The 26,305-nt window shown below is 35.2% G+C and overlaps 1 long non-coding RNA gene across 1 annotated transcript; it reads right to left on the bottom strand.

Moving 5' to 3' along the window:
* Positions 1-2,723: 2,723 nt before the first annotated feature.
* On the bottom strand, positions 2,724-25,474 carry LOC125181332 (uncharacterized). The gene is made up of 3 exons (XR_007160327.2): positions 25,250-25,474; positions 24,180-24,279; positions 2,724-3,639 (listed from the first exon to the last, which is right to left on the bottom strand). It is a non-coding gene; the product is annotated as an uncharacterized lncRNA (long non-coding RNA).
* Positions 25,475-26,305: the final 831 nt, after the last annotated feature.

Raw genomic sequence — 26,305 nt, 5'->3', positions numbered from 1 at the left:
GGGGGGTATCTACAGTAATGAATAAAGAGCAGTTGCTTCAAAGTAGCCAGAATGGAAATTCTCTGAATGAGACTTAAATCCCACCTCTCTCCAGGACTTGCTGTCACTAAGTATGTGTTTCAGGGAAGCATTATTATGTGTTTCATCTACCTCGCTCTGAGCTGCAGAAAGCTATCTCAAGGCAATAGTCCAGTCCTTGAACTGGAGAGTCTCAAGACTGTTATTCAGTCCTCCTGGAGATTAGACCTTACAACTATTCTTCTTTGAGGAAAAAAAAAAAAAAAAATGTGCCACTCTATTAAAACTATGATGATTGCACTTGTTAAGTAACTTACTGCTCAGAAAGTCATTCTCGTCTGCCTGAACCAATTCAAATTCACATCATTCAGTTCATAGTCTGAAGCCCTGAAGACACTGGAAGAATTAGCTAAACCTTATAAAACCCTTTGAAAAAGAAAAAATAAAATACTAAGTGATATGCTGCAAGCACAGTGAATGACATGGAACTGTCCCAAAATACTAGCTTACCATCCTCTGTGTAATGTGTACAAGTATACATTCTTGCATACTGAATTATTTTCCATTCTATAAATACCCATCCATCTATCCATCCATTATTCATGTTTTGATATAGGGGTCATTACATTAATACTCAAGCATTTTGCAGTCCTTTGGGTTTCTTCTGCCAGCACCTAGAAGTAGAGAAGCAGCCTTACCCACATTTTATGGAAAAGCAGCTGAAGAAAAGTGTCTGGTCCAAAACTTAATGGTAGTCTTCTGTTGAAATGAGTTTCTTCCACAAATTCAACAAATCGGTTGAGCAATTTATTCTAGGACTGTTCTTAAATATCCCACCTCAGGCCATTTCACTTTCTGTTTCTGACTGCAAATGTCCAAATTCTTTATACAATGCTCTTAACAAATGTCAGAGTTCCTTTCAACTAATGGTATCGCCTGATGTAGACTTGTATTTTTCTGCTCTTCTTTTTAACTCTGCTTGGAAACACTCTCCTTAATTAACATTGTAATTTTTTACTCTGAAATGACTTGTATCTTCTTGAAACATCAAAATGAATTCCTCCTAAGAATATAGTATTGCAGGTATCTTTCCACCTGTATGATTTTTATGTCAAGCCTACTAGTTAATTGACACAATTTTAAAATCTGTCACCTTGTGTTTCCCCTCTCCCAGTATTGTCAGTAAAGCTGGAATGGCTCCACCATTACACCCCAGACCTTCTGCATCTCACTGAAGCTTATAAGAGGTAAAGAGCTGTCAAATTACATTACTTCCACATCCAATCTCTCACTTCACCTGCCTGGATGACCATAATAACTGCATCATTGAAGTAATCCTTGCACTTCTGGACTCCAACAGCTGGTGAGGGCTTATTCACTTTCTGCTCAGGTGCAATCATTGTCATGTACAATAACAATGTAGAGATGAACTACATCAGAATGAAACAAATGTTGAGAACATCAACTGAGACCCTTCTTTTTGTTCAGAGACTAGTATCTCTATTAAAATATTGAAAATGTCCACACATGTTTTATGATAGTGTTCATTTATAGGTCCAGATTTAGTCTTTACTAGACAGAGAAGCTCTTATTTTCTCCTTCTCTTAGGACAATTTAATCTACACCCAGACAAATGCTACATACTATGGAGGGAAAAAAATATGGATCCAAAACGAAAGCAGTTATTACTCTCCACAAGTAGATTTTCTCCATTATATAGTGTTTGGATTAAATTTCAGTCAAAAGTTAGAGGGTAATTTTCTTATTGATCTGGCCTGAACTTTCAAATCTAATTATTTCAGAATTTTGACACAATGAATTGTTAAGTTGTTACATCTTTTGAATATGTCTTGGGAATAAAACAGCTAGATATATTAACAGCTTTATGATAACAGATAGAGAATGTCAAAAAAATTGATTCTAACATCAGAAAATAAAAAAAGTGGGAGAAGGAGGATGTTGTTACAATGTCTTTAAGAAAGCCAAGATTCAACAGCAGCATTAAAAAGTATTTCTCCTTATTTATTTATTTAGGTATGAAATGTACACTTCACAAAGTCTGAATCATCCGTAAAATGGAATGAGATCATGATTAGGGAAGCTGCATTCTTGTACAGTTTTAGCATTTAAATTCAATTTAAATTGAGAGGGTGGTTGCACTCTGGAACAGGCTTCCCAGGGAAGTAGTCACTGCACCAAGCCTGTCTGAATTTAAGAAGCATTTGGACTGTGCACTTAGTCACATGGTCTAAAATTTTGGGTAGACCTGTGTGGTGCCAGGAGTTGTACTCAATAGTCCTTATGGATCCCTTCCAACTCAGGATATTCTATGATTCTATGATTCTCTGTTTTTCAGTCCAGTTTAATAAAAAGTCAACGGAATTTCAAAATTTCTGTCAAGAAAAGTTGGTATAAACTGGGTAAAAAAAAAAAAATAGGCATTTGCATGAATGAAAAGGGTAGCATTTGCTAAAGGTAGAAAAATGTAACTGTGCAAGCAATAATGGTTACAGATAATAAAAGATAAGATCACTTTTTGTACACTTCTTTAAAATAAATAAATAAATAATCAATATATAGGATAATAAAGAACAATGAAATCTTTGTATGATACTTTTATTTCTTTGCAAAGCTGTAGTGTCAAGAAACACACTGAACAATGTGCACCTTGAGAAAGGGATTTTTATAGGAGAAAAAATAAAAACAACTGTAGTCCATGCAATGTAACCATAGCTTTATATTTATAAAATTTCCATTTAGAAAGACTTGGGACAAATATATCCTGAATAGCTAAATTAAGACCTGCTAGCATTTCTACCTAGCAGTGCCATACAATCTTATTAAACCATATGAATTTTGTGAACAAGTATAGGACCTCGTTCAGTCAAATATAAAATCAAAGCATTGATTATCACAGATCAAAAGAAATAAGTCTCTCCAAAATAACAAAGAGTAGGCAAATTTGCAGAAGATAAAAATCAAGGTTTTGAAAATTAATATAGAAGAAAAATAACCCTTGGCTAAAAGGAATATGGAGTTTTAGGTGACATCTTCAACTGAAGTAAATGAAGGATTTACGTGTTAATATTTATTCATATGATTAAAAAAAGAAATTGATCCAGTTGCTCATTATATATTATGAACGATGTATCTAAAAAAGAATTAAGTTCACAATGCTGCAGCATTCCAAGATTATCTATTTAAATGATCTAAAGCTCTTGTAAAACTTAAACCACAGCTAGGCTTGGCAGTTTTTAGTCTATGATTTCTTAATGAGAGCAGAGCACATAAACCGCACACTCATACGCACACACACACATATATACCCTTTTTTTTCAGCAAATGGTAAAAAAAACATATTTTAATCCATCAAAATTCAACCATCCTCAAAGTGTAAGTGAACATCTGCTTTCATCTAAGAAACATTTTAAACTTCTTGACAGTTACAAGAATTGTAATCCCTAGAGACTAACACTTTTCTTTTCAAAGAAGATTCATATCATAGACGACTTTATGGTAGGAAACTGCAATATGCTGTATGCAATTGTAAGTGAAAACAGAGCATAGTCATCTTCATAAGCTCACTGTAACTTCAGCATTTGACTCAGTAGAAAAAAATAGCTGAAAAAAAAAGAATGAAAAAATGTTACTAGATTTTCCATAAAGTCTCTAGACAGATTATTAGCAGTATCTCCAAGAATCTCACAAAGTAAAGGAAACTTATCTCTTAATTTTTACGGATTTTTAACTATAACCTTTGTTTAATAGCGTTCAAAGTCAGCGTTCCAAGTTCCTAGAGATAAGATAACTTACTATACAACTTCCAAAAAACAAACAAACAAACAAAAAAACCTAGGACAATGTGATTTTTTTTCTCTAGCTTTTGAGCCATTTAAAAAATGAAAGTTTAAATATCTACAGGTTTGATTCTGTTCTCATCACTTGACCTATATTTTATATTGTATTTTGAAATGAAACACACCATATGTAAGTAGTCACTATGTTTTAGCTATTAGGAGCTGCAGTGTGGAAACTTCTTAAAGGGGATGAAGTGGATTGGGAGTGTTTGTGTTAGACGACCTCAGTTAACCATTGTGTTAAGCACTATACAAACTCCTAATGAAAGGAGAAAGGTTGTGTACTTTAGATTAGTGAGTGACACAGAGACACATATCAGAAATACTTGGGACACAGCTTATCTTCTGAGCCACTGGAAATTACCTTTAAGCTTTTTCTGAAGTTACAGAAATTTTACAATTTTGGCCTGTAAAAAGATGAATTCCAAGACTTTTTTTTTCACCATCCTCAGAAGATAAGATATGATAGATCTGCGTCTATACGTCCCTCTATCACACAGAACTGCTCAAGAAAAGGACCATGAACTCACAGGGCTGTGGTGGGCTAGGACAGCTGCCAGAGTAAGGAAGGCCAGAAACTCATGTTTGCTCATGCAGCTGTCCTACAATATCATATTCCAACTTTTTCCCCTGCTGGATGTGATGTCACTGTTTTTCAGGGACCATGACCATCACCACTTGTTCACAACCAAAATGCTCCTGGGAGCCAGGAGCAACCTCTCCATCTGCCAGCATGCTTGCAGAGCCCTAATTTATCTTTAATATTACCTTCCAATTATATTTTTTCTGTCCTATGATATGAGTTTAAACTGCAGCAAGAGTCTATTCCAATGTTACAAACTGAATATATTCTAATATTTATGCACATGCAGTGAGACAGAACCCAAACTCAGCAGCACTGAGTTTAAACAATACTATTGCTTCATGGGCTAAATGTTCACTAGCCAAAGTGGTATTCAAACAATTACATTTTTTTTCTTTTTATAAATTCTCATGAGACAGGAGCCCTAATCCATGAGTCTTTGTGCTCCTCTTAAAGGTGTTCTGTACCTCTTTTTCTCATTGAAGTTAATGATAATAGAGCTTGTTCAAATCCTGCTAGTGTCTTATGTATCTTATGAATAGTGTCAATTTAAATAAGAATTACTGAATGCAATTAAGTTCACTTACTTAATGCATGCAGTAAATCAGGCCAGTTTTCTCCAGCAGCCCAGGAAATAAAATTTCTCTGGACTAGAATATTGAAAATATTGTGTGTGAAACTTGTCTGTGACTGTTTAAGTGCATCTTATTATCCTCAATAATAATGATTATCCGTGATACAACGATTATCCTTGAGGTGTATTTCTCTATGTATAAATATATTGGAATGTGACTAAATCCAAATGACATATGACAGTCAAACAAAATACTACCATCATCTGAGTAGCTGCAATTCAGCTTTACACCTTGTGAATGGTGTTTGGACTTTGACTTTTAAACACATACCAAACAGCCTTACCAGTTTAGAATGCTACTTCTTCCAGTTTATTTGTCACAAGTCTCCTCTAGTAATTACTACACACCAGAGCTGCCAAAATAGAATTGGCGCATTTTAGTGCAATATCTACCAATTTGGTCCAGATAGTCAAAAGAAAAGTTAAACTAAGACACTGTGCTTTTCTCTGAAGCACCTAAGAACTGTCTCATACTCTGTTTTACTAAATCATCCAAAATTATGGAGTAAAACACATCAGTTGCTTAATTTTAACATAACAAATTTCATCTCACAGCTGGAATATATAGGATATATACATAGCGAGGTAAGCAGCTGAGCTCAGCTTAAAAGCTGTCTTTCAAGTCATTTGATTATATGAGATGGTGTTCTCACAGCCTGAGACAGTCACCGTCTTTTACCTTAACTAAAATCTAGAGACACTTTTTGCAAGCTAGCAACTTAAGTTAATGATTCTGCACAAGCAGCATGATGGATTTTCTAGGTCTGTCAGAATTCTTTCATTATATTCCTGTCTTCTTAGGTGTTAGTCATTATGTCATTTCAGACAATCCCCTTGATGATATAGAGAATTATTCTGGTGGGTTTTCTGTCCTTCCGCTGCCATATGTTCAGAACAAATTGTTTTACATGGGCAATTGCATCTTACAAAGTAAGAAAATGTAAATGTACAAGAGCATTTTTAAAGAAAAATCAGACTATTTCCTGATGATTTTTTCAAACCTTCTTTTTGTTTACTTATTTCATGTGAAGAAAAAACATCAGAAATTATTCTTCAAATTCTTTTTTCCACTTTGAGTTTGTTATCTTCTGCCCTATCATTTATTTTTCAGATTAAGTTTCCGTTAACCTGTATTTTTTTTTTCATGTGATAGATGCACATATAACCATTATTAAGGGAGAACTGCAAATGCTGGAATAAGAAATCCTCTCTTCATTTATGTTTGTTTTGACATGAAATACAGGTATAGTTTACAATATTTTGCAAAGACATGCAGCTGCTTACTGGACATAGCTATTAATGAAAAATATCCACAGTGCAGATTAAATGACTGGGCCCAAGGTAAGCATAAGCACAGATGACATTCAAATGTAGGTAGGTGGTATTCGCAATGTCTTAGTTTTAACTATTAAGAGTTAATTTAGTAAACACAATAAGTTGTTTGCTCTCTACATCATTGTAAAAATATGTGGAAGAGCTCTCATACATATAGTTTCAAATGTCTAGGTGTGATGATTCTCTTGGTCTCTGCATGAACTACTGTATTGTATGGCTGAGTGTATCCGCAACTCAAGTATTATCAGTGAGGTGGAAGATATGGAAAGGTGTGACTGTTGGTGTCTGCATGAACACACACCTGCATCCTCAGCAGGAATAAGAAAGAGAAAGAGAGAGAAGGAGAGAAGGAGAGAGAAATTCAGCAAATTAAAATGTGTATTAGAATAAGACACCAAAATTAGTCAATAGTTAACCAAATGAGCAGCATGTTCCCCACAGCTATAGAAGAGTTTATGGCTTCTTCTGAAGAAGGGTGTTCACTTTTCACATGTAGTCTGGAAATGGAGATAAACTTCCATCCTCAGTCACCAGCTTTCTGCCCTTTTTTTTCATTCCTGTTTTTACCTCAGTGTTTTATTTAAATAGTCCATCATAGTAGCAATGTTTTTGAAAATAATGTTTACTATAATATTAGGTAATTTATTTTCCATTTCAAAAGAGTATTATTTTTTAAGACGGTAGAAACACTTAATACAACCAGAGGTCTTATGAAATCTCCAGACATTATTGTCTGTCCATGACTGTTTTCGCACCTCCCTGGATTATACCATAATGCAACAACTGTTTTAGAACAAAAGAGACTGTCTTGCTCACTTAACAAGTGTTATTTGAGATTATCTAGTCTTTACTGAAAATTCAATCAAGATTACTTGTATGTGGTGTTAATGACGATTTTTGGAAGTGGCTGAAACGAAACTCTATTTGATTTTGTCGCTTGAACTGAAATGGCACATGCAGTAAACCAGAAATTTCATGATGCATGGATTGAATACTAGCATTCAACCTCCTCAGACCATTTTTTGATTATATAATGCTGTAGTATCCTATACATATATAAAAACTTTCTATAAAAGTAGAAAGTACTATCTGTTTAGAAAAACGTTGTCTTCTCCTCACTGATCCAATAGAATAATAAAATTCTTCTGCTGGAATTATGTACTGATGTAACTGTCTACATAAAGGAATGGCAGTAATGTCAGCATTTGGGAGGCATGTGTAAAAATACTCCATCACAGACTAATTTTCCAACCACACAGGTACCTCAGTACAGGCAGACTGTTCTGATACTGTTGGTAGCCTTAGAACCTCAAGATGCAAAACAACATACTCAGCAATGCAGTGATTTATGCAACCCTTACAGATAGATGAGCCATGGTAGTGCTTTTTCGTATTTTGTTTATGTATGTATTTTTACCTAGTGTTGCCCTAACACTAGTAAAAGCTATAAAATGCAGAGGTCTCATAGCACTGCTTATTGCTTACCTACACTAATGTTACCTATACAGCATCTCAGACTCAACAGGAACCAGCTGTGTCAGAGCATAGCGATAACTTGGCCCTCAGCAGTTCCCTGTGGAGCGCCAAGCCATTGATGTACTCCCAATCAATTCCTACACAGTTACAGTTCAGTGAGCTATTTAAAGATATAGATGTCTGTGTAAAGCGAGAGGGATATTCAAAGAGAGCAGACTGGGAAATAAAGAACACAAAGCAAAGCAAAACCTGAAGTACTGGAGGTAGACCTGCCATAGAGAGAAGGTCCATGGCAGGGACAAAACAAACAAACAAACAAACAAAACAACCAGCAAGCAAGACAAGAACATTATGGTGGTAATCCTGAGATAAATGAGATATTCACCAACATTATTTTATCAAATCTTTTTTTTATGCGGAAAAAAATATGCACATAAATGGTTTAGTATCAGTTCTAACTTCTCTGCTTATGCATATATGCAAAATTGAACTCACCAAGTTATACCATATAACGCGGAAAGCAATTGGAAGAAATATAAGTTTCAGCAACTCCACACAAACAATTTTTCTGGTAAAGATTTCTGATACTACTTAGTGAATATATTATAAATAAAATGTGTTCTGGTGATTACTGAACTTAAATATCAGTCAAAGAAATATGACATGTAAGAAAGATTCAGATAAAATAGTTTTACAATCTGTGCTGGTTGTTTCTATTTCAGTATAATTGCAACATGCAGATAACTTCTTGTCTTTGTTTTTAGCGTATTTCTTGAACATGATTTACAAACTCAAAATATATAGGTTTTTAAATATATATTATTAGAATTAATTCTATTCTCTTAACACTATTGTCATGGCCGGTTAGAAAAGCAAGGCAAGGCCAGATTATTTGTTCATTTATTGTCAAAATTTGGTGTCTAAAACCGAAGTTATATCCTGTATAGAAAAGAAAAACTGAACCAAGTTTAATTTTTCCTGATATAAGCTGAAATTTAGTTTCATTTATTTACAATATTCATACTATAAGCTTTCTTTCTTCTTTCACTCCCTCCTGATATTAAAACTTTCAAGTATTTTATAATTTAATTACAGCTTTACAAATCAAAACAGTTTGGCAACTTCTTTTAATCTAACCAACAACGAGAAAAAAATATGAAGTTCTGAAGACCAAAAAAAAAAAAAAAAGAAAAAAGAAAAAGCGAGGGGAAAAAAAAAAAAAAAAAAAAAGATTTGCAGCTGAAATGAGCATGTCTTAAATATCCATGAGTTTTGAACTGTTTTCTAAAATGTCCAAATGGTAACCCCCATAAGTCATGGCCTTTTCAAAACATCCGGGTTCCAGTTTGAAGAGGTTCTGACAGCATTGCTAAAAGAATGGATGTGAGTTCAAGGCTGTTAATACTGCTGCTTATGGGAAAAAAGCATTCTCTTCCAGAAATCTGTAGTTTAACAGAACCCATTCTATGTACGCTAAAATAGAGCCAAAGTTCAACTTAAAGTGCTGTTGCACACTTTACCAAAGCTCTTGACTTCAGAATTTTTTTCTCAACTGGGCTTACAAATCCTGTATCTGCTGACCTTCAGAACATGGTACAGGACCATTTATTCTCTCAGCTTTTTGCTTTTGTGTGTGTCTGAACGAGGTGAGGAAAGAGGAAGAAAGAATCGTCTGGGGAAGTCACCGGTGTTTAAGACAGCCAACATGGACAAAAAACACAGCTGAAACTGCTGAAGACAGATAAGCAAAATATAATCGACCAAAATCTATTCACAATACTACCATTACATGATCTATTTTTTTTCATCTACAGTGGTTTATAGTAAGTATGTTGTAAAAATATTGCCTGTATTTGGAGAGAAGAAGCAAATTTCTATTCCTGATTGCAGATGGGTATTAAAGTCTTTATTTTCCATAGTCTGAATTGTTTTTTATTAAGTGGGAGGTTTGCAATTCATTTGGAAAAATATTAACCATTATTAATTGATTCATCCAGTGTCTTACTAATGTTGTTTGACCTAAAAGAATGACTGAAACATTAAATATTAGTGTCAATAAGGATTTCTTTGCCTAAGTTAAATCCTTTGAAACCTCTATAGAATATTCTTTATCTAATATGTAACACATCTTCATAATCATGATCCTGAATTTTAATTATCTTTAAAATAAGAGATGAAAAGCACAAATTGACTTCAGGAATACTACAGGCATACAGTACAAAAACAAACAAACAAACAAAAAAACAAACAAAACAAACAAAAAAAACCTGACAGGTCCTTGCCTTGAATAAGACTACTATTCCTAAAGGCCACAGATTCCTATATTGTCTTTGGTTATGTCAGATTATAATTTAGTCCTTCACTGCTCTTATATCTCTTATTACAACAGAAGCAAAAATGAAATAATGATAATCACAATAAGTGTATAAAATTTGTGTATATTTTGGTGTGTTGTCCGAAAATATTCTGCCTGATGCAAAGACTGAAGGAGACTATATATACAAATTGTAATTCTTGTCTTTTTACACTTGTTGTCTCCTGAGGTTCTTCCTGGATGCTGTGACTCATGATTCAAAACATAATCAAGATTTCTAAGAGTAATTCTTTCAAAGAACCTACTTCATTGTGATTCCACAGTCTTTGGAAGACAGCAGAAGATGTCTCACATAGCATTTCACAGACTTAAACTACACTTTTAAAATATACATATGTATATTACATGTACTTGGTCTTTTGGAGGGCAGCAGGAGGGTATATTAGGGGTTGAAACTGAATTGTTCCAAGACAGCACCATCTATTAAGAAAGCTGTGTTCCTTTAAAGCATATAAACAATTAAGTAAGAAAGAGAGAAGCAAAGTGAATTAGTAGCATTGTAGTTCTTTCATTGACATCATAAATGGCTCCTTTGAATGTTTTGATGTTGTTTTGACATAGAAATCTTACTACACATTGACACATTTTCCTATTTGCAGTTGCTTTGTGTAGTATTCTTTGTGTGCCAAATCATGGTAAAAGGTTGACATTATAAAAGCTAAAATTTTGTATCTTCTCTTGCTCCTACCTATCCATACCCATTAGGGCCTGATTCTACAGATGCTTACAAATAAGAACAATTCTGTGTTATTCTCAGAGAATGTCTCACATATGTAAATTTAAGTGACTAGGGATTAAAACCTGAGCTCATATTAATGAAAAAATTAGCTTCCAATTTTTTGAGACCTGGAATCTTCCAAACATTGTAAATGAATTATGATTCACTTGACATATAAATTAGCTTTGTAACTAAGAAGGCTTTAACATGGGAAATACATGCTCGTATCTACATATTGTATGTAACAACATATTTCTGAATTGCTACAGAAGGAATGACAATTTGGCTAAGACTTGTTATTCAGTTTCCTTGAAATACTAAAATTTCAGACTCAAACTTACCAGTAGCTAATTGGACTGTAGTCCTGTTGATCATTTCCACATATTGCCACAAAACCTGACACATTCATGGCTATACATCATCTGTTTAGATCAGTACTGCATTGGTCCCTATACTCCAGTATTTGACTCCAGTATTTATGGTGAAGTGGAGTGATATTTATAACACTGTGGATTTCCAGCACTTCCTCAGAATACCAGATTTTCAAATCAAATATAATGGAGACACACAAACACTGCCTGGAAATAACCTCTGGAAATCTAACCTCCCCTGTGGAGCAAGACTACTTTCAATAGTAGTTCAGGATACTCATGGTTTTCTCTAGCTGAACTTGAAAACCTTCCAGACAGAGACTCCATTACCTCCCTAGGTAAAGTTCTTAGTGAAAAAAACACTGTAGCTCTTTCTTCTTACTACTTGCCACTACAAGATCTTATTTCTGTCACAGGGAACCTTTGGGTAGCAGTTTCCCCTCAGCCTCTTCTTTACCACATTAAGAAAGTCCAACTGCCTAAAACTCTCACTTTCCAGGCCCTTAGATATATTGGGAGTCCCCCACTGTATTCCGTCCATTTTCCCCAAACTGTTCTTGATCTGGCAGGCCCAAAACAAGACACAGTATTCAAGGAGTGGCTTCATCGGTACCAAATAGAGTTGCACCTTCAACCTGCTACCTACGCTTCTCCTAACATAGCCCGGTATGCAACTTTACTTATTCATGTTATTAGTGGGTGATTATGGTACATATCTCTCTTGTCCTAACGGCGTTGTGTTTGAGGGGTCAAAGAAATGCATAACAATTTCTCTTGAATCCATATTGTAGGTCTCACTTAAGTTATTTGATTAACCTACAAACACACACACTGGAAAAGTATGAAACATAGTAATTGAGGTTTATTTACAGTTAGTGTTGAATTAATAGAGTTATAAAGCTTAAGTCAAGGAGCACTAACAGATCATCTGGAATGACTTCCTATGTGTCACGGGCTAATAATTTTCACTCAGTGATATACTCTGGCCACTGTCACAGAAGTCTCCTTGTTAATGAGGTTGTTCCCTTGCAATTGATGAAGAGAGGCAAGAAAAGCTGTGCACAAGAAGAGAAAAACACATGAGGAAAGAAAAAGAATTAAAGAAGGGGTGTCACTAGGGAAGTGAAGAAAAGCCACACAAAGAGACCATCAAAATTTCTGTTGACAGGAACTTGAAGTTTTCCTCTTCTGGCTCGCATTTTGAGGAAAGAGAATCCAGCTTACCTCAAAGAAAGGATAAAGAGACCCATGGAGTCAGAAAACTGAAAAATAGAAACGGTGAGTGGGAAGCTCAGCTAACTGTTGGAGAATGGAAAAGGATTAAATATCTCTGTTTGCTGTGGTACTAGCTATTAGTGGTTTTGTTTGTTTGTTTTGTTTTGTTTTTATTCAGCTGAAGCATAAATTCTAGTTATAATGAATAATTGCTTATACCATGAAAAAGATATGAAGAAATTGTATGTTATTTCATTAAAAATGCAGCAAGAAAGCAAGGTCAGAAATTGAGGTAAAATTCTCTAGAGAAGTAATGAGATATGGAGAATTTCTAGAAATAACACAATTTTCTTTGTTCGTACTAGAATAACATTATTTTTTTTCCAGAAAGAGGTGCCTTCCATCATAGTCATGTAGTAGAATGCCCTTTGGATAAGTCAAGTTATAGAAGTAAAAAATGTCAGGACAGATAGGGAAGACTCATTTAAACTGGAATCAGGTGAATTGCTAATAATCGGTACCTAGTTTATAAATATAATTTTACATTCCTGGAAACTGAAACAACACTTGGCATAAAAGATAGAAAACATTCATATGATGGGCCATGAGAGGTGACAAAGTAAATGTCATCTGTCTTTTTTCCAAAACTGCTTTGTGAAATAACTTTTCATCATTATCTTAAATTACTAAATATAATATAAACACATTCTACCTTATTTCAGGTTTGCATAATTTCAAACCCTATAGCTGCTTTGTGATATTATTAGTTGCTTGAGACCAAATCTCACAATGGCTAGGAGCTGCACTGAGTATCTAAGACACGTTTACTATCAGAAGATTTTATAAACAATAACCTACAGTAGAAGGTCAAAATTGTGATCTTTTCATGTTTTAGTTTTGTTAGAACACATGTATTTCTTTCTTCAAATATTTTTTTGTTCCAAGTCCTAGGCATAAATGGATTTGCTAGAGCATGTTTAACTGCTCTGTTTATTTACAGATATGCACAACTTTAGGTGTGAAATCATAAAATAAGTAGAAGCATTTATTGAATTTCGTGAAAAGACTGATCTGCCTAGCTCTTCTAAGAGACTGACAACCCTCACAACCCATCCTGGTACTGCTCTGATTTTCACTGGTATGCAGCTGCCTTTAATAAGTGATCTTGATGCAATATGACAGGTATGAAAGCATGAAGGAAAATGTTCCAATAGTGATTTCCTGAAATTTTGATGCTTAGGAAAAGGAAAGAGAGAGACAGGCCTGTGATTCAGTTCTTACACTGGTTGGATGTTTTATCCTGTGACTGCACAGCTACACATGAAAATGCCTAATGACCAATATTGGGTTGCCGGTTGAGTGTTGTCCCCTGTTAATGAAGTGACATGCTGAAAACAAATAAAATCACTTTGACTTTGAAAAAAATACTTACAGACTTGAGAGATATGGTGAACCTTCCGAGTGTTTTAAACTCAAGAATAACTACTTAGGGACCAAAAAACTGAAAACTTTTTATGGGATACCTTAAAGAGAGAACTGAAGCACTGTGCACCCCATACTCCATGAAATCATGCGTATTTAAGTGTTATCATCACACAAAGAAAAATCAGTAAAGAAATACAGGTATTCAATCTTTTCACTTGTGTATAAATTACAATTTGCAATATGCATATCTGAGGTTTTCACTTTGTATATATGGTTTTATATCTACAGAACACATCATTATTTAGGTAAGTTCATATGGTTTCTGCTGAGCTTTCCACACTGCCTTACATATGGGAACATCCCTTCAAAAGATTTCCGTTTCAGTCAAATGCAGAACATGCCTGCTCAAAGCCTGGCAAACATATATTACTGTTTCTAGAGAGGTGAGTGTTATTAATATAACAGGAAGTAAAACTCCTTCTCAGTCTCTGCATAGTGGTATTCATGACACATGAATACCACTTCACTTCACTTGACATTACAAACAGAGAAAAACAAAAATAGTCATATTAACATTCTAGTATTTCCCTGAAATATTTCTGAAAGCATCACAATAACGTGTCAATACATATACAAAATACATGATTGTGTGGAGTGCCAGAAAGGTTTTCCTGGCATGAGTATGTAGTGACCTACATAATTCATGAACAGTGAAGAATAGGACCATTATATGTAGCAAAATGAAGACAGCATTGAATACTACCAAACTTCATAATGTGTCTCTATCAAGCTCAGCTTTTCAGAGAATCAAATAGATTTTATCCTAAACTTAGAAAGTACAAGGTCAACCAGATTATTAAAATGAATTTACAATAAATGGATTCATGCCCTGGGCTGAAATTCATACAGAGCTTCACTGGGTTAAGTGTTAGGTCCAGCTGTGTGACAAATGTCAACATTTGGCCCCTTGCCACAAGACATTTTAGAAACATCTCTATTATTTTTGCATAGGCTGCCAAGGCAGTCCACAGTACAGTGCCAAATGATCCACCTCCTTCTCTTCATGTTGTGCACCAGATGTTGATACTTTTGCAGACACTAAGTATCTTTTATTCCATAAGGGAATGGTGTAACAGCAATGTGGCCATTAGCAATTTTTCTGTTGTACATCTATTTACTCCAGATAATATCTGAAGAATCAGACTTTTTAACTGATTCTCAGACAACAAGTTGCTGTGTTTTGGTGGCTGCAGCTGAATAGTCTGCCTGTATTAAAATGTTAGTAATATGCTATATTATACTACATATATACATAGTCCAGCTATACTTCCCCCTTAATGTGTCTTTAGATCATGATAGAATAAAGGTGGTTATCACAGCATGTCTCTGAGTAAAGTGTGTGGATCAGCCCTGCCAATTCTGTTGTCACCTGAAAGTGTTGGTCTGCCGACAGGTATTGTCTCAGTCAACAGAAAACAACAAACAGTATTGAATTAATCTGTCTAGAGATTTGAATTGAACATCATTTTACAATGTATAGATTACTGTAACAGGTATATATGTATAGAGACAGCCATATGCTAAACTGAAGAATGTCAAATTGATAGTGAGGAGGATTTTACACTAACTGTTTTAAAGTAACTGTTTAAGTGCAATGATGGCAGAGAGAGAGGGACAGAGAGAGACTGAGAGACATCTACATAAATAAGGAAAGATCCTTTACTCTAATTAAGAGCCAATCGCAAAAAAAAAAAAAAAAAAAAAAAAAAAAAAAGTGGATTCAGAGGAAGATTCAGAGAGAAACACTAAACAGACCTTAGATCTCCTAGAAAATAAGAAAAGAAGAAAAGAAGGTATCGCTGTGTTAAGATGTTCTTCTAAGACACTTTGCTAAGACAGGAGCACCATGCAAAAGTTGCTGTCAGGCTTCTCAGAAAGAAAGCATCCAGTCAGCTGGCTGATAGAAAAAGGACTTTCTGATGTAATCTTTTGTAAGTGATGCACGATTTCCTTTTACCTTCATTTATGTCTTTTATAATAATTTTTGATTTTGTCATCATGAATATGACAAATAAATAGTTTTATGTGCTCATCTTTTGTTAAGTTAACTGGAATTCAAGATAACAGAGCAACAATTACCAGCCATCATTCCTTGACTTAAAAGCAGCAAATTCAGGTTCTTGGGTACCTGAGACACTGTAACAACTTCCCCAGCTTTTCTACCTATCATCCACTCTGAAAAATTAAGCCCCTCTTTGGGATGCATGAGCCAGGTGCAATACCAAGTTTATTAGACAAAAGGCAGAAATGTCTTTAAATGACTTTTGGTGAAATGAAAGGTTCTCTGGCATGATGTATGATATTTGGATACAAGACTGAACTGCAAGAATGATAGAAAGAATGTCATAGGAACAGTGTTTGTGAAAACTTTTTTTCTGCTATTTCTAAGCAAAATGTGTTTTACTTATAATCTAACTGAGGTTGATTCAAAAGGATCCAGATCAGGAGATCTTTCCAGGGATCTCCTGGAAAGAGTCCAGTGGAGGGCCACAAAAATGATACGGGGCCTGGAGCATCTTCCCTATGAAGAAAGGCTGAGAGACCTGGGTCTGTGCAGCCTGGAGAAAAGAAGACTGAGAGAGGATCTCATCAATTTGTATAAATACCTGAGGTGTGGGAGACAGAGGGATTTGGCCAACCTCTTCTCAGTGGTTTGTGGGGATAGGACAAGGGGCAATGGCCACAAAAATGGAGCACAGGAAGTTCTGCACCAACATGGAAAAGGACTTCTTCACAGTGAGGGTGATAGAGCACTGGAACAGGCTGCCCAGAGAGGTTGTGGAGTCTCTTTCTCTGGAGATATTCAAGGTCCATCTGGACACCTATCTGGGCAGCCTGCTCTAAGGAACCTGCTTTGGCACGGGAATTGGACCCGATGGTCTTTCGAGGTCCCTTCGAACCCCTTCAATTCTGTGATTCTGTGATTCTGTGAAAAGCTTCAGAAATCAATGAAGGGTTTTCCTCTGACTGTAGCATACTTGGAATCCATATCATCAAAAGTGATAAAAGGCATGGAGCAAAGTTAGAGAGACACTTATCTTCACAAGCAAGACCTGAAGGAGCAAAAATAGAATTTAATCCAATGTTCTACTATTCAATGATCCAGAGTTAAATTATGTTTGATGGAAGTATACCCAGAAGAAAGTCATATCTTCTGGATCTAAAGACATCAAAACACGGAGGCCTTGCCATGACAATTGGTGAAAGTTCACTTTGAATTTGTCTAAATTAACATTCACCTACTAGACAGTTCTCACAGTGTTCTAGGAAGATCAGCAATTCTTCATCAGCTATGTCAGAACCACCTTTAAGAAATAAGCCTTTATTTTAAAATATAGATCTTTTCACAGGCACATGAACAAGGTATATACTTCAGACATTTGGAAATAGGAGTTCCTAGCTTGTAAATCTACTACACTTCTCAAGCAAAATGACAGTTAAGTACAATCTTTAGATGAAAAAAAAAAAAAAAAAAAAAAGTTCTCTATTAATAAATAAAATACATGGCCCTGAACGGTAAGTGGTATATTCTACTTGTTAATAAAATGTGCTATTATCACTCAGCTTCACAGAGAAGATTTTTTGTAGTGATGGGGTCAGAAGATCCAACATTCCAAAGCTGATACATCTGTGGAAGCCTTTCAAGTTTTCATATAAAACATGTTCAACAAGCCTTCTAACATGATCACAAGACTATTCTCTTTCTGTCCCTAACTTGTTTTGTTTATTACCAGAGCAGGTGTTTTCTAACAATTAAAGGTTCTGATGCAACCTTATCCCAGACAGGTAAGCAAATAAAGCAAGTACACTATTAATTCATAGAGGATATTTTCTCTCTCTTAGAAGGACCATCTGGTAACTCAAAGGAAAATGTAGCTGAATGCTTCATACTTTTCTCTGAATAGAGTGACAGAATTAGTGCACCCCCTCTGGAAGTATTAGTGTTATATTAAGTGGTTTTTCTGTACCTTTGTTTCTTTTGTGGGTCTGGAAGAGCACTTTGACATTTCACCATATGCACAGTGTATTATGTATCATGGAACCAGTGGATATTACTGAAGGGTTTTAGCTCGTTTTGTTTTTCAAAAGAGAAGATAGTTTTACTGATGCTAGTTCCTTTTGCACAGATTTACCAATATGTTCCTTTATTCTCATTTTGTCTTGGAACAAAACCTTAATTTCATATCTCGGTGCAAATTAATTCTTCAGTGTCACTAGCCTAGAAAGCCCTCTGGGGCCAGTTATTTACAACAGTGCCATTTTACAAGCACTGCAATCATGGATATATCACTAGATAAACTGGTAAATGGTGGTAGCTGTAAGTAGATTAAATATTTTTTCTCTTTTACATTTTGCACAAATATTGCCTCATATTTCTTTGTTTCTACGTGTTATCTTTGCAGAACTGATTATTTAATTGATTGATTGATTGATTGTTCTAATTCATAGCAATCTTTTTATTCACAATAAGCTGCGCTTTCTTGTTAAGAACAGTGAAACAGAAGTCTAAAAAGAAGAAATTCAGGCTGGTATTTTGTGATTCCTGGATTAACCCTATGAGTATTTGAGGGGTTTATTTTGGGGCAGGTGCTAAAACTCTCAAATCACTGAAACCTTCTGGCTGAAAGGGACCTTGAGTGAACATCTGGTCCCACATCCTGTCTAAAGCAGAGTCAACACTGAATTCAGACCAGGTTGCTTAGGGCTTTGTCTAGTCTGGTCTTGAAAACGTCAGTGATGGATATTTCCCAGCCACACAGGAGACCTTGTTCCAAGACATAGGATGCCAGGAAATTAATGTGGTCCTCCATGAAGGAGATTCCACTGGATATATGAATTTATCCATTCAGACATCCTTTGCTGTCTTATGAAAATCCTTCTCTCCAGAAGACTGACTAATACACTTCTATGGTTCTCTGTTACAACAATTCTGAATTCTGTAGGGATGATGAGCTTCATCACTAAAAATATAATGATTTTCTCTGATAATTCTCCATTACAAATAAAGGAGAAGAGAAATAAGTTTTTTTGCTTTCCATACAGGAAAGCATTTTTTCCCATACAGACAATAGTATATATTTATGTTTATAGGTTGCATAAATTAAATATATGATGAGAGTGGATCAACTGTTCTCTCTCTCAAACAGAAAGTGTAGGTTGGATAGAAGGGTAAGGATACTGCAGACTGAATTTGAATTGATGTTATCCTCTGTGCCTGATCATCCAGATCATCCAGATGCTATTGGTGAACTGTTTATGTGCTATTAGAGACAGAATACAGTTGAGCTGGAGGCAATGTGAACAATGAAGAACTTCAGGATCTGATTCTCTAATCCATTCCACAGATCACTAGGAAGTAACTGGGAAGTTAGACCAAAAACCCTACTTATCTTGATCTCCGACTATAGCCAATGGAGAAATATGAACACCACTAGAGGATTAATCAGAATTTATGTAGGCTTAAAAATTACATTTGGAAGGTAAGAGCAATTATTGTTCAAAACTAATCACTGTTAAGTGTGATGAATGAATGCTGCAACTGAATCAGATTGTCCCTTTTGCCATCAAGTCAATAGTTATCTCCTATGATGCACCAGCAGTGACATGAGCTGAAATGTATCATTAGTATTAAAAAATAATAATAATAATTGGTTTTTTTTGCAATTGTAAATGTAACTTTTCAAGAAACTCAGCCTGTAATCTCAGGCTGCAATTTCCTCAACGCTATGTGCTCAGACAAATAAGCAGCTGGTTGTTTTCTTGGAACAAAGTGTTTGGCATCAGTTCATGCCAATTTTGTTTGTTTTCCAAAGTAAAATATGTGTTTTGGTTTTGTTCAAGGAGAAAATTGTTAAAATTGAGATTTGTCTGCAACAGAAATCAAACAAAAGTGATTGTTTTGTTTAGGCACCTGATGCAGAAAGACTTCAGCCTCATTCTTGGAGCACTGTTCTGTTGTAAGTCCCCATCACTGCTATAAATCAGACCAGAGGCTCTAACTAGAAAGTCTCAGGTTGTGTATATAGAAAAACAAGATTATGCCCAGCAGCCATATATGACCATGTACCCCTTCATCCACAGTATGGCTACGTGACAGAAATAACAACTGGCTGTAGTTATCCAGGCAAGTCTTTCCATCAAAGACCATCCTTTCTCTGATATATTTCTCTACCTCCTCCACAGCATAACTTCCAAACTGTACAGCAAAAGCAAGGGTTTAAGGCAGCAGCTCTATTGCACTTAAAACCATACATACATTTTTTTTTCAGAACATTGGCTTGTAGATCATACACATTCGAAATTTGAGATTATCACAGATCTCAGCATGTCACCTCCCAAATCAAGAAAAAAAGGCTCCTTCTTTGACAAGTCCTTGATAAAATAAACATAAGGTGTGTTTATGTGTTTTTTATAAAACCATGTATCCATTTCTCTCCCAGAAAATAAATTAAAATCCAACTATACAAAACATTATAGTGAGTAGCCAGTTTACCCACTGAAGAAAAAGTGAAGATATCATTAAGCTGAAGAATAGAATAGAATAGAGTAGAGTAGAGTAGAGTAGAGTAGAGTAGAGTAGAGTAGAGTAGAGTAGAGTAGAGTAGAGTAGAGTAGAATAGAATAGAATAGAATAGAATAGAATAGAATAGAATAGAATAGAATAGAATAGAATAGAATAGAATAGAATAGAATAGAATAGAATAGAATAGAATAGAATAGAATAGAATAGAATAGAATAGAATAGAATAGAATAGAATAGAATAGAATAGAATAGAATAGAATAGAATAGAAGTTGTTGTTCTTGACAATTTTTTAATATGACAGAAAATCTCAGGAACATGTTCAAAAAAAGATAAAACAGAAATTCTCCATAAAAAAAAAATTATAAAAAGTATATGTCCTAATATCTGGTACCTCCACTGGCAGATAAAACAGTAAAATAAAAATTGTTCTTATGCATGCCATTTTGCAAGAATAACAAGTGTACTCCTTCATGATTTTTTGTCCTTAATGACCAAAATGGTGCAAACAAATTTCTTATTCCATTCTACAGCTAGAGAAGTGCTAAGTAGTAGCCTTTATTATTCTCATAAATATATAACTTTCTCATGTTGAAATAGGTATTTAAAAGAGGAATATTTTGGGATTTAACTGTAACAAAAAATAAATCTCTCACACTTCACGAGAAAAAAAAAAAAAAGACAAAAGGGTCTTGTATTAGAAGCCTCAGTCTAGTAAAATCTCTTTCTCTAACTATGATGCACTGCTGGTTTTCTGTATTGTGATCCTCCTGAAAATAGAAACTTTATGTTTAATTGATTTATTTGTAATGATTCTGGCTCAGGGAAGAGACTCTTTGAAGCTGATTGATTACTGCAACAAGCTTAAGATTTCATACCACAACAACCCTTTTTGTACTAATAAACAGTGGGACAATAAAGCTCTGGGGCATGGTGTTTCCCTTCACATTAAAGTGAGGATTTGCAACATAAGTATGTGAGGGACATAGTTTATGTGCTCCCAAGAAGCAGGCATAATGAACTATTTCTTTTAATGGCAGATTATCCCTGTTTCTATTTCCTGGAGTGAAGACCTCGCAAATTGATGTATCTGTCCTCTGAGGTTTTCAGAGAGGCATTATGGCATTTTAAAATATTAATATGAGAGTACATTTAGCTGAAAGTAGCTAGTCTGGTAGTCTCTTGTGGCTGCCATACAGGTCACCAGAGACCTCCTGTCTCTCAAGGCAAATGATTTACTCTAAGTGTATCATTAAGATACACTTTTTTGGAATTTATGATAGTGCTTTCTTACAAAGTTATACCTTTTCTATAAAAATTTAAGCATTTTTATGCTATTTTCTCCCTTCACTCACTGTATCTTAAAAACCTGGTCAGTGTCACAGGCAAATTGAAAGTGCCACCCCCTGCACTGCAGTAGTGGGTCTGTGTTGAACACTGATTAGCCAGGACTGGATGTCACATCTTGTTATAACTTTACATAGCTGAAAAATTTCCTTGGAGATTTGAAAAGAACTGCAATTATTCCTCCAATGGAGAAAGAAAAAAAAAAAAAGAAAGAAGGAAAGGAAAGGAAAGGGAAAGGAAAGGAAAGGAAAGGAAAGGAAAGGAAAGGAAAGGAAAGGAAAGGAAAGGAAAGGAAAGGAAAGGAAAGGAAAGGAAAGGAAAGGAAAGGAAAGGAAAGGAAAGGAAAGGAAAGGAAAGGAAAGGAAAGGAAAGGAAAGGAAAGGAAAGGAAAGGAAAGGAAAGGAAAGGAAAGGAAAGGAAAGGAAAGGAAAGGAAAGGAAAGGAAAAGGAAAGGAAAGGAAAGGAAAGGAAAGGAAAGGAAAGGAAAGGAAAGGAAAGGAAAGGAAAAGGAAAGGAAAGGAAAGGAAAGGAAAGGAAAGGAAAGGAAAGGAAAGGAAAGGAAAGGAAAGGAAAGGAAAGGAAAGGAAAGGAAAGGAAAGGAAAGGAAAGGAAAGGAAAGGAAAGGAAAGGAAAGGAAAGGAAAGGAAAGGAAAGGAAAGGAAAGGAAAGGAAAGGAAAGGAAAGGAAAGGAAAGGAAAGGAAAGGAAAGGAAAGGAAAGGAAAGGAAAGGAAAGGAAAGGAAAGGAAAGGAAAGGAAAGGAAAGGAAAGGAAAGGAAAGGAAAGGGAAAGGAAAGGAAAGGAAAGGAAAGGAAAGGAAAGGAAAGGAAAGGAAAGGAAAGGAAAGGAAAGGAAAGGAAAGGAAAGGAAAGGAAAGGAAAGGAAAGGAAAGGAAAGGAAAGGAAAGGAAAGGAAAGGAAAGGAAAGGAAAGGAAAGGAAAGGAAAGGAAAGGAAAGGAAAGGAAAGGAAAGGAAAGGAAAGGAAAGGAAAGGAAAGGAAAGGAAAGGAAAGGAAAGGAAAGGAAAGGAAAGGAAAGGAAAGGAAAGGAAAGGAAAGGAAAGGAAAGGAAAGGAAAGGAAAGGAAAGGAAAGGAAAGGAAAGGAAAGGAAAGGAGGGAAAGAGAGAAAGAGAGAGAGAGAGAGAAAGAGCAGAAAGAGCAAAAGAGCAAAAAAAGAAAGAAAGAAAAGAAAAGAAAGAAAGAAAGAAAGAAAGAAAGAAAGAAAGAAAGAAAGAAAGAAAGAAAGAAAGAAAGAAAGAAAGAAAGAAAGAAAGAAAGAAAGGAAAGAGGGAAAGAGGGAAAGAAAGAGGGAAAGAGGAAAAGAGAGAAAGAGAGAAAGAGAGAAAGAGCGAAGAAAGAAAGAAAGAAAGAAAGAAAGAAAGAAAGAAAGAAAGAAAGAAAGAAAGAAAGAAAGAAAGAAAGAAAGAAAGAAAGAAAGAAAGAAAGAAAGAAAGAAAGAAAGAAAGAAAGAGGGAAAGGGGGAAAGAAAGAGGAAAAGAGGGAAAGAGGGAAAGAAAGAAAGAAAGAAAGAAGGAAGGAAGGAAGGAAGGAAGGAAGGAAGGAAGGAAGGAAGGAAGGAAGGAAGGAAGGAAGGAAGGAAGGAAGGAAGGAAGGAAGGAAGGAAGGAAGAGAAAGAAAAAAGAAAGAAAGAAAGAAAGAAAGAAAGAAAGAAAGAAAGAAAGAAAGAAAGAAAGAAAGAAAGAAAGAAAGAAAGAAAGAAAGAAAGAAAGAAAAAGAAAGGAAGAAAGGGAAAGAAAGGAAGGAAGGAAGGAAGGAAGGAAGGAAGGAAGGAAGGAAGGAAGGAAGGAAGGAAGGAAGGAAGGAAGGAAGGAAGGAAGGAAGAAAGAAAGAAAGAAAGAAAGAAAGAAAGAAAGAAAGAAAGAAAGAAAGAAAGAAAGAAAGAAAGAAAGAAAGAAAGAAAGAAAGAAAGAAAGAAAGAAAGAAAGAAAGAAAGAAAGAAAGAAAGAAAGAAAGAAAGAAAGAAAGAAAGAAAGAAAGAAAGAAAGAAAGAAAGAAAGAAAGAAAGAAAGAAAGAAAGATATGCTTCACATTTTCTTCTGGATGACAGATAATATCAAGGTTGTGTTTGTGACCTTCAGAACTTTGAGAAGAGTCTCACTAGCTCAGCTTAGTGTTATTAAAAAAATCAAGAATGTAGGCGTATCTCTTTTCTGTAGTCTGAAATTGTATTGGATTTTGCACTTTCAGCTTTGTGCACAACCATACATACACACACGTTATCCCTTACCTTTTTACAGGTGAAGAGCCCACACACCCATCCTTTGGACATCATGGACACAGTTCAAGGATGAAGTCTTCACAGTGAGCTTGTTTTCTGGAGACCAAATCTATTGCGAAATAAAATCAGTGTTCAGCTACACCAGTGCAAGGTCATAACCTGGAAGATTAGAGAAGCTAACTTAAATTTTAGTTTTTGTTTTCTATCTTGAATTATTTAAGCAAAGAAGCACTGAAGCATTAGCTGGCGTGCAGTCTTTTTATACTTATAGTATTATATTTGAAGAAGTACCTGGCATGTTTCACCTCATTTCATTAGTCTATTTTGGTTTAGTCGTGCAGAGAGAAATTGAAAGTTTATATTTGCATTTAAGCTAGAAACAGAAGGCTCAGAGTGAGTTCAGTGGTACAGCACAACACTTGCATGTACAATGTATTTCCAAGAAGATCATAAAAGCATCAATTAAATAATTCAAAAAAATCCTTCCACTGCTAACATGTTCATAACCTGGAACAGATCCTAAAAATGTTGCTAAAGAGTACAGTCCGTTTAGCTTTAAATGGTTTATGTTAGCTGATGTTTTGGTCCCAGGTATGTCATGGTTTTACTGCCCATTTCTTTAAGCACTAGTATTCTCTCTAGCATGTGCGGTGGAGAGGAGCAGATGGGCCTGTTTTAAAGACAGAAGACCCTGGGGTGTCTGCATGCAGGAGAAATGCATCCATGTGGCTTCAGAGCAAGGCATTAAATAGCTGCCACCTGCTCCTTCATGCCACTGCATGGGTTAGCAGTCCGCTGCAGAAGATGGTGGAAAGGCAAATGGGGAATAACTACAGTACAGACATCCGAGACGATGTGGTCCCTTTCCAAAGCTGGGGGATTTGACATAGCTATACAGTGATTGCCAAGTCAACATGAGCTTCATGTCCCTTGAACCACACTTGGGGAGCTAAGGATGGGCACAGCTGCAGACGCATACTCACTAGCAGCTCAGTACTGGGGATAGACACGGGCCTGGATGGGAAATGTGTGGAGCCAAGTGCTGGTTTCCCTCTGTTTCTCCCCAATGTAAAACCCACCTGAGCTTGGCTTCAGACACTTTCTCATCTGTGCATATGGCAGATTGTCAGGCCTTTAAAATCTGTAGAGGGAAACAGTACAAATTTTTAGAACTGCCTGTTCTGATATCCGAAACAAGATCTATGTTAATGTTTAAGTTAACCTTCAGTTAACCTAATTATTTTCTGTCTTTGGTTACAGGCACCAGCTTTACATTTATATGTTAAATATGATACAATTCATGATAAAATAGCAATTCATTATAAAATACCTGATAAGGGATATTTTTTCTAATTAATAAACAAATGTCTAAAATTCCTTATTCACAAGCTGAAGAGAAAAGAAAATGTGGTATTCAAAAATAGATTTTTTGACCAAAATTTTATATTTCTGAGATTTTCAATTTTTTTTTTTTTTGAGAAAATGGATGATCTTTTCTACCTTTAGTTTTTCATTATTTTGACCCTTCCAGCTTTTTAAGAAGCAAAGACTTTTCATTTTCTCAGTGACAAGACATATTCAAGAAATAAAAAATGCTTTAAAGAAGTAAAGGAGAAAAAAAGAGAAAGACAGGGAAAATCAAAGGTTATTAAAATAAAAAAAAATAAACAAACAAACACATCAAAAGCTAGAATGCTGAGCAAAGAACACACCCAAACTATTCATACAGTCAAAAGTTTCACAGACATATTCAGGAGAATCAAAACTAATGAACTCTGTAAACTTATAGAGAATGACTTCCCAGCTTATTTTTGAGCAATTCTACTGATGCAAAAGTATTTCAGATGGCTGAATAACATTTTAGACAAGTGTGTTTTTAAAAGGTGTTTATAGGAACAGTAAGAGACAGATTTCATTTCTGAGATTGTTTTATTCTTAATTTCATTTGCCTAGACACATCTGTATTTCTGTGTTAATTCAAATGGTTGGAATAGACTAAAAAGAACTGCAAGCATAATAGAAAGTCCTGAAAAATATAGACAGCCTTACCCTTTCATTTACCTTTGTTCAGTTGTTTGTCAGAAAAAATTCTGAGAATGATATTATTAAATATTTCTTAGCTAGATACATAAATT

Source organism: Anser cygnoides, chromosome Z, assembly GCF_040182565.1.
Source record: "Anser cygnoides isolate HZ-2024a breed goose chromosome Z, Taihu_goose_T2T_genome, whole genome shotgun sequence".
Classification (NCBI taxonomy): domain Eukaryota; kingdom Metazoa; phylum Chordata; class Aves; order Anseriformes; family Anatidae; genus Anser; species Anser cygnoides.
The sequence above is the reverse complement of the archived record's forward strand: the minus strand, read 5'-3'. Positions and strand labels throughout refer to the sequence as shown.